Source organism: Bidens hawaiensis, unplaced genomic scaffold (genome assembly GCF_021521415.1).
Source record: "Bidens hawaiensis isolate Kalapana, Puna unplaced genomic scaffold, B.hawaiensis_p1.1 tig00003649_1, whole genome shotgun sequence".
Lineage (NCBI taxonomy): Eukaryota > Viridiplantae > Streptophyta > Magnoliopsida > Asterales > Asteraceae > Bidens > Bidens hawaiensis.
This window is the reverse complement of record NW_027491208.1, coordinates 1,677,732-1,685,663: the sequence shown is the minus strand read 5'-3', so window position 1 is coordinate 1,685,663 and position 7,932 is coordinate 1,677,732.

Here is a 7,932-nt window from a genome sequence, read left to right as displayed (position 1 = left end):
TGATTCTTCAAATAAATCATCAACAACGTTTTCAGTAACTATCGGAGGAGGCTTCCGAGTAGTTGATTGTAATAACGCTGTGACGACTTCAAGATCACTTAACTTCTCAGCACTTGGAGAAGTGTTTGTCTCACGGTGTTCTGTCTCATCTTCTTCATCATCAGATATCTCAAAATCTGCATCACGTGGCTGAACTGGTGCCACATGCTCATTAGCAACCTGAGCAATAACTGGCTCAGCTTTCATTTCAGCGAATCTGCCAAATTTCTCCAAAGCATACAGACCCTAATAGACAACCTTGGCACCTTTTCTGGTCTGTTTCGTTAGCCCAAATGAGTTGGGTCCCATTGACTTCATATACAATGTATCAACTGATCTGACAAGGTCAGTGTAGTAAGAGTTGAAAATCATTTGCAAAAATCTTGGATACATCAGGAACATCTCTTTCTTCTTTCCTTTCAAATTGCTCATCATCTCATTGAAGACAAACTTGGAGTAGTTGTATTTCCAATCCATGATCAGAGCAGTGACAACAGACATCTGGGTATGGCTTATCTCGTCAGAACCCCCTTTTCTACCCGACAAGCAAGTGAAAAACGTGTGTATTAAGAATCTCTAGTATGGATGAAATAGTTTCTTGATTGCCGGAGGATAAGTGCCCTCATAACCCATCCTGGTGAGAATCTCGGTAACAGCTGCAGTAGAATATTCTGTTGGGTAATCAGGCTAATCACTAAACAGAAGTACCTCCCTGTTAATAGCCTCTGTGATTCTGACTGGCCTTTTCTGAACTGTGGAGTCTATCGACACGACCCCACCTAGTCCCCGTTGGTTGATTGAAGCCTTGTTCCAAAAATCCGTGATCATCTTCTTGCATATCACAGGATTTTCTCGTAGTGTGTGAGAAATCCTTCAGGCATTTAGGCCAATGATCATAGATTTAAATTCTTTATGAGCCAGCGGTGGATCGAACAGGTGTCCAGCAATATTATGAGTATCAACAAATTTTAACGGAGCCTGATCAACCATTTCTGCACCAAACATATCAAGTTAGTGGATATAAACTTATTTGTTAATGTTCAAAAACAACCCAAGATATATAAGTGGGTTTGGGCCATAAAACTGAAAGCAGGCCCAAATATTCATTAGATGGCCCAAAAGAACATAATAACAATATTAGCCAAGCCCAAATGTTAGTTTTAAGTCCAGATGAAGAGATCTCGGTCAAAGACGAGTGTTCTCGGTCAACAGTCAATGAAAGTCAACCGATTAAAGGAGTTCTCGGTTAATATTTGACGGAGAACAAGAGTTTCCGGTCAATAGTTAACAGAGTGCTAGAGTTCTCGGTCAAGTCTAGGTGTTCTCGGTCAACGAAAGTCAACTGAGAACACCTTGACAGCTGTTGACAGAAAACGTTTGGTTTCCGTTTTGGTAAGAGTGTCATCATCTTAAAATAGTCGAGATCTCCATTAAACCTGCAACTATTCCAGAATCATTAAGCTTTAAACTTTAAAAACATCAACCGAGAACCCTAAATCAACCGAAAACCCTAAATTTAATGACCCCTGACACCACTTCAGTCCATAGCATTCGGCGGTTCATGTGTCAATTCCCAGAAGAACACAAGCTTCATAAGGATTAGATTGAGTCCTTTTACCCATTTACCTGTGAAACAATCAATGAGTACCAACAAGTCAACTAGATCGATGAACTTATGCAAACAAAAGCTTTCGGCTGGCAAAGTAATTGGAGAGAGGTGAAAAAAAAGGTTTAATGAGTGAATGGTAGATAAAAATGAAGTTGGGGTTTATTTATACCCCAACTATCATGGACCGAGAGCCTTAACGAGCTCAAAACAAACAAACAGCCCAAACCCATGTGGACCCAAAAATGACAAGCAGCCCAAAACCCCCCCTTTTAAAATCCATTTTGAAAACAATTTCAGTTAAAACACACGATTCGAGGAGAGTAGTTTCGAGATAAAACAAACGAAACAAAATAAAATAAAATAAGATAACCTGAACTAAATAAAGTGAGTACAAATCAACGAAGAAAAGAACTCCTTTGAATTTTGCAAGATTTGGATCAAATTTCAGTTTTGATAAGAACGCCGGCTGTATGTGAAAAGATCCGAACATGGAATCATATTGTTTAAGGTGCTGTCACAAGGATTCATGTTCAGCGTTATTATGACATAAAGAAGTAGGTTGATAGCAGGTATAACGAACTTAGCATGATTTTCATTGCTTCAGTGATATGAATTAGGTTCACTTTGGCATAAAACTTAGATGGACATCACTCATGGACCTGTGATGCCTCCTATCTCTTCTCAAAGCGTATTTGGCTTTCTCCAGATCAACCCAATTTGACTCCAACCCCTAGTTCTTGATCAAAAGATTTTTATAGATACTAAATTAAAAAAGAATTAAGCTTTAAGGTTGAACGTTGGACTTACAAGCCATCCGGACTTACAGGCCTTTCATTCGAGACATGACGGGACTTACTTTTATGCCCCCATCTCTGTAGTTCTAGTTTGACCCTTTAAGATTTTGTAATACGAGTTTTTGATAACACAATAATCCTTTTTTTTTAACTTAAGCAATAACTTACAAACATAATATTTTTGGTGATCAAGAAACTAACGGGCTCGTGTATGACTGGGTAATTGTTTTTCTGCCTATCATTCGGAGAGATGTATATGGAGACATGCACATTTCTTCAAAATGACTCTCTACAGTAAGTTCATCATATTTAGTTTATATCACTTCAACTTTTACGCATCATGGAAAGCCACCATACAAATCAATGACTGTTCTAGAGCCTTTTAATCTTAATAACTTCACCCGTTAGGAACATAGAAAGAATTTATCTATCATTTTCCAAAGGTTGGATCAATTTTCATTTGAAAATGTTTTGACGCTTAAAAAAAACTGTTAACTGAATGGTAATATCATTTCCCAGGGAGTTACATAAAACACACGTGTTAAGAATTCAGTCACCCCGGTCACTTTAAGCTTTCAGGTAAATGGCTATCCCGTATGACCACAAGTGGTTAACAAGACCAAACACATGTGAAGATACGTGTCCTTCCAACTCAGAGTTACCGATATAATTTTAAGTGAAAGAGCTCAAAACACAAAACACATCACAATCGCCTCGGATGCTTTCAGTCTTTAGGTGAATGGCTATCCTGTGAACCTACGATTAGATCACCGGACCAACCATATACAAGTATATGTCCTTAAAACTTGAGCAACCGACGTAATTTTAAGCGAAAGTGAATCATAAATTTTTATTTATTTATTTAATTTTTTTTTTGTAAAAGAAAAACAACGCACACACACTGTTTTTTACTTTTTGATTTTTCTGTAAAATAAAACAACTCACACACACTGTTTTTAACTTTTTGATTTTTCTCTTCCTAAATTTGTGCAAATTAAACAAACATGTACAAATTTAATCCCAAAAAGACTCAATCCTCGAAACGAAGCATTTTAAGAAAACTCACAATCACATTAAATTTGGCTGTTCCGACCGGTTTTGTGAATAAGTCCGCCACGTTGTTGTCAGTGTGGACTTGCTCAAGATGAATTAATTTCCGGTCGTAACAGTCGCGTATAAAATGAATTTTAATATCAATGTGCTTGGTTTTGGAATATTGAGCTGAACTTTTAAAAATCGCAATGGCAGCATCATTATCACAGAAAATAGGAGTGTCAAGAATTCCCATACAGTAATCCAACAGTTGATTTTGCATCCATATAACCTGTGAGCAGCAAGCTGATGCAGCAACATACTCAGCTTCGGCAGTTGACGTGGACACTGTCTGTTGCTTCTTGCATTGCCAAGAGATGAGGTGATCACCCAAGAACTGGCATCCGGCAGATGTGGATTTCCTGTCAATGTCATCTACACCATAATTGCTATCAGCAAAAGCATAAAGATCAAATTCTGAGTTTTTGGGATAACAAAGACCTAACTTCGGTTGTCCCTTAAGATATCTAAAAATACGTTTAATAGCAATTAAATGAGAAAGTTTAGGATTAGTCTGGAAACGAGCACATTGACAAACTGCAAACAAGATGTTAGGGCGACTGGCAGTGAGATACATCAGAGACCCGATCATCGATCGATAGTGCGTCTGATCTATGGGACTGCCTTTGGGATCAGATGACCATAGAGGCCTTTCTGCCATGGGAGTGTTACCACTCTTGGATTCTTGAAACCTAAATTTTGCAAGAATATCCTCAACATATTTCCCTTGGTGAAATAAAATTCCCGCGGAGGTCTGGCAGACCTGTAACCCCAAGAATGTTGTCATTTCACCCAACGAACTTATCTCAAATCTTTTCTTCATTACTTCTTCAAATTCTGTGCACAACTCAGCGCTGGTGGACCCAAAGATGATGTCATCTACGTAAATCTGGACTGGTATCAAATCTTTTCTGACATTTTTCCGGAACAAGGTTTGGTCAATGGTTCCACGCTTGTAGCCATGATCAAGAAGATGTGCAGACAATGTAGCATACCACGCTCGAGGGGCCTAATATAACCCATATAATGCCTTGTCAAGCTTGTAAACATGATTTGGTTTCTTGGAGTCAACAAAACTCGGTGGCTGATCAACATAAATCTCTTCCTTGACTCTCCATACAGAAAGGCGGACTTAGCATCCACCTGGTACACTGTGAACCCCATAAATGATGCTGTTTGAACCTAAACTTATAGATCTAAGATCTAATAATTGTAAACCGGATCTAGTTCATGATGCTCTAATTAATTATAAGTTGTATATGTATCCATTAGTATTAGTTGTATATATATGTGTATGTATAATATAAGATGATTAACTAAGGTGAAGATTGAGGCGAAATCTGGACATAGTATCAATACATAAATCTCAAAACTTAAATTAAACAGTGGACGAACACACTATATATAGAAGATGAGTCTAGTTCGTTACACATGCCGTAATGAACTAGCCACTCACTTCGTTACATTCATTAAATAAGATAACCTTAACGAATCATCCCCTGATTCGTTAAACATCCTTAATGAATCAGGAGAGAACTTAACTTAAGTCTAGTTCTTTAAACATCCTTAACGAACTAGATGATAAACATAACGAACTACAGAAGTAACTTAACATTTATTACATAAATAAAACGACAAATACGTTAACGATAGATACAAAGACTCGAGACGCAAAACCCGTGTACTAACAGACACCCCCTCGTCTTGAGCTCTTTGTCTTTTACTTTACTTGAAGCGCTTGGACAGCCAATCTCTGAAACTATGAATTCCATTCTCATAACATACACGCACAACGCGTTGGAACTGCATAGCCAGATCATAGTCTTCATTGCGCTCGAACAATATCTTATTCTTATGTAGCACGTCGTTGTCGGTCTCAGTTAAGTTAACAAGCCACATTGGATCGATGATCTTGATCAGCTCTGTCTTCAAACCTTTACCCGAGACAATGACGGCCTCGCCAGTTCGGTTATCGTAATACCAGCGGTTGAAGGATAGATGAATGTGTTGATTCAACGTCTTTACTGGCACACGCTTTATGGTCTTTGGCGGCTTTACTTTAAGGACCAATTTTCTCCAGCCCGTCCTCGGATCAATCTCATTAATACGCTTACGAATAGGGACCTGTGGCTTAAGAAACTTAAATCCATGATTGACTTCAAATAACAGATGTTGATGGAACCTATCTGCTATCCAATCACCCCCAAGGTTGATAAATGGACGACACGCGAGGGTTCGAACATCCCAACGGGGTAGTGTGAGAACATCCATTATCTTCTCATAGTATTGGATCCCTTTTTCCCATTTAACAATACATACTTTAGATCAGAATCAAATAACCAAGAAATAATATCACCTTGAACCTTTGACACGTTATTGAATGAAGTCACTTGATTGGCTTTGGCATGAGCAACAGCTTCATCCTTTTTTTCTTGATCCACATACTGATATGCATCAATAATCTTACGAGCTTTCTTGCTTCGATAGCCAAACCATCTTTCGATATCAGCATCGGTTGGGTTTTCAATCGAATTGAATCTTGTATCAACCACGCTTTTACCTTTAGATAACTTATCCAAATTATCCTCAGCTGCTTTAACCGTTTCTTCATTAAATACTGGAGCACCCTGATCAACATTAGTGTGTTGAAACAAATCAGGATACTCCTCAGCTGTAACATCTTCAACCTCAACCTCCTCATCTTCATAAATAAAGTCTGTATTCATCTGAATGGTTGGATAATTTAAGATCTCTTCATCATTCTCGACTTCAATATCTGGCTCAGCCTCTAACACGGTCAATTGATCATCATTCAATCCAAGCAGTAGTGAAATCTGCTCTCGTGTTAGGGATTTTTCCACAAACTGCCCCTCTTCGATCTCATCCCGATTCACCACACTTCTAACCACCCCCATTCCATCAACAAAAATGACGGTGTTAGCTTCAATCATCTCAATCGGTTTGGCAACAGTAGAATCATGATAAACGGTAATCTGCTTGCCCGAATCACCAGCACTCGTACCTGTACCAGAGGATGAACCGAAGTTTGTTTAGGCTCACTACCTGCACCAGACTCATCCGTATCTTCTTCATCGTTCTTGATCTTTTTAAGTTCATCATCCTTGCAAGTTAACTACAAGATGATATCCTCTTGCTCTTTGATCTTCACCCCCTGAGACTTAACAATCTCACGAAGATCCTTGGTTTCCACTACGTGAATATTGGCTTTTAGCCACACACATGCTCTGGGCGGTTTGCCACACCTCGGTCTAAATGTGTGGCTAAAGGTCGCTTTCGCCACACATTTGTTATTCGTGTGACTAAAAACACACATGTTAGAACCTTTAGCCACATACATTACATTTTTGTGGCAAAAAATCACACCTGTTGGAACATTTAGCCACACTTTTTCAATTCGTGTGACAAAAAACACACATGTTAGAACCTTTAGCCACATAAATAAGATTTTTGTGGCAAAAAATCACACTTGCTGGAACATTTAGCCACACTTCTTCAATTCGTGTGACAAAAAACACACCTGTTAGAACCTTTAGCCACATAAATTAGATTTTTGTGGCAAAAAATCACACCTGCTGGAACATTTAGCCACACTTTTTCAATTCGTGTGACAAAAAACACAGTTATTCGAAACCGTTAGCCACAATTTCATAAAAAAATGTGACTTTTACTTGCCACACTTAGTAAACTATGGCCAAATATGATCTACGCTCACAGTAGTTTGATAACGATGTGGTTAAAAAATAATACATATGGCCACACTTACGGGTATATGTGACCATAGAGTATTGTTTGTTAGCCACTTATAAGTTTTATATGTGGCTAAAAGTTAACGGTGACAGCAAACAAAACGTGTGACCGTTAGTAGTTAATGGCCACACTTTAATTGTTTCATATGTGGCTAAAAGCTTATACATGTGGTCACACTTAAGGGGTTTATGTGACCATAAAGCATTATTTTATAGCCACTTGTAAATTTATATGTATGGCTAAAAGCTAACAGTTACATTAAAACAAAAGTGTGACTATTGATAATTAATAGCCACATTCTAATTCTTTTGTGTGACCAACCAGACATCCATCCTTCAGTAACCAATCTGAACCCTAATCCATCATCTGCTGCTAATACTTTCATCACTCATTAACATCGATTGAAGCTCATCTTGGTTAGGTAGGTGGTTTATACTTTAATTTTGAGAAATTTGGGTGTTCGAGGGTTTGAATGTAAGCAATTAGGTCTTGGATTCAATCGATTAGTATTCGTTCTAATTTAAACAATCCTGATACAAGTTGCAAGTGACATTTTTGAATCTTTACTTTTTATCATTGTTGGATTTATATTTTCTAATGAGGGTTTTTAACATGATTAATTAGAACCCT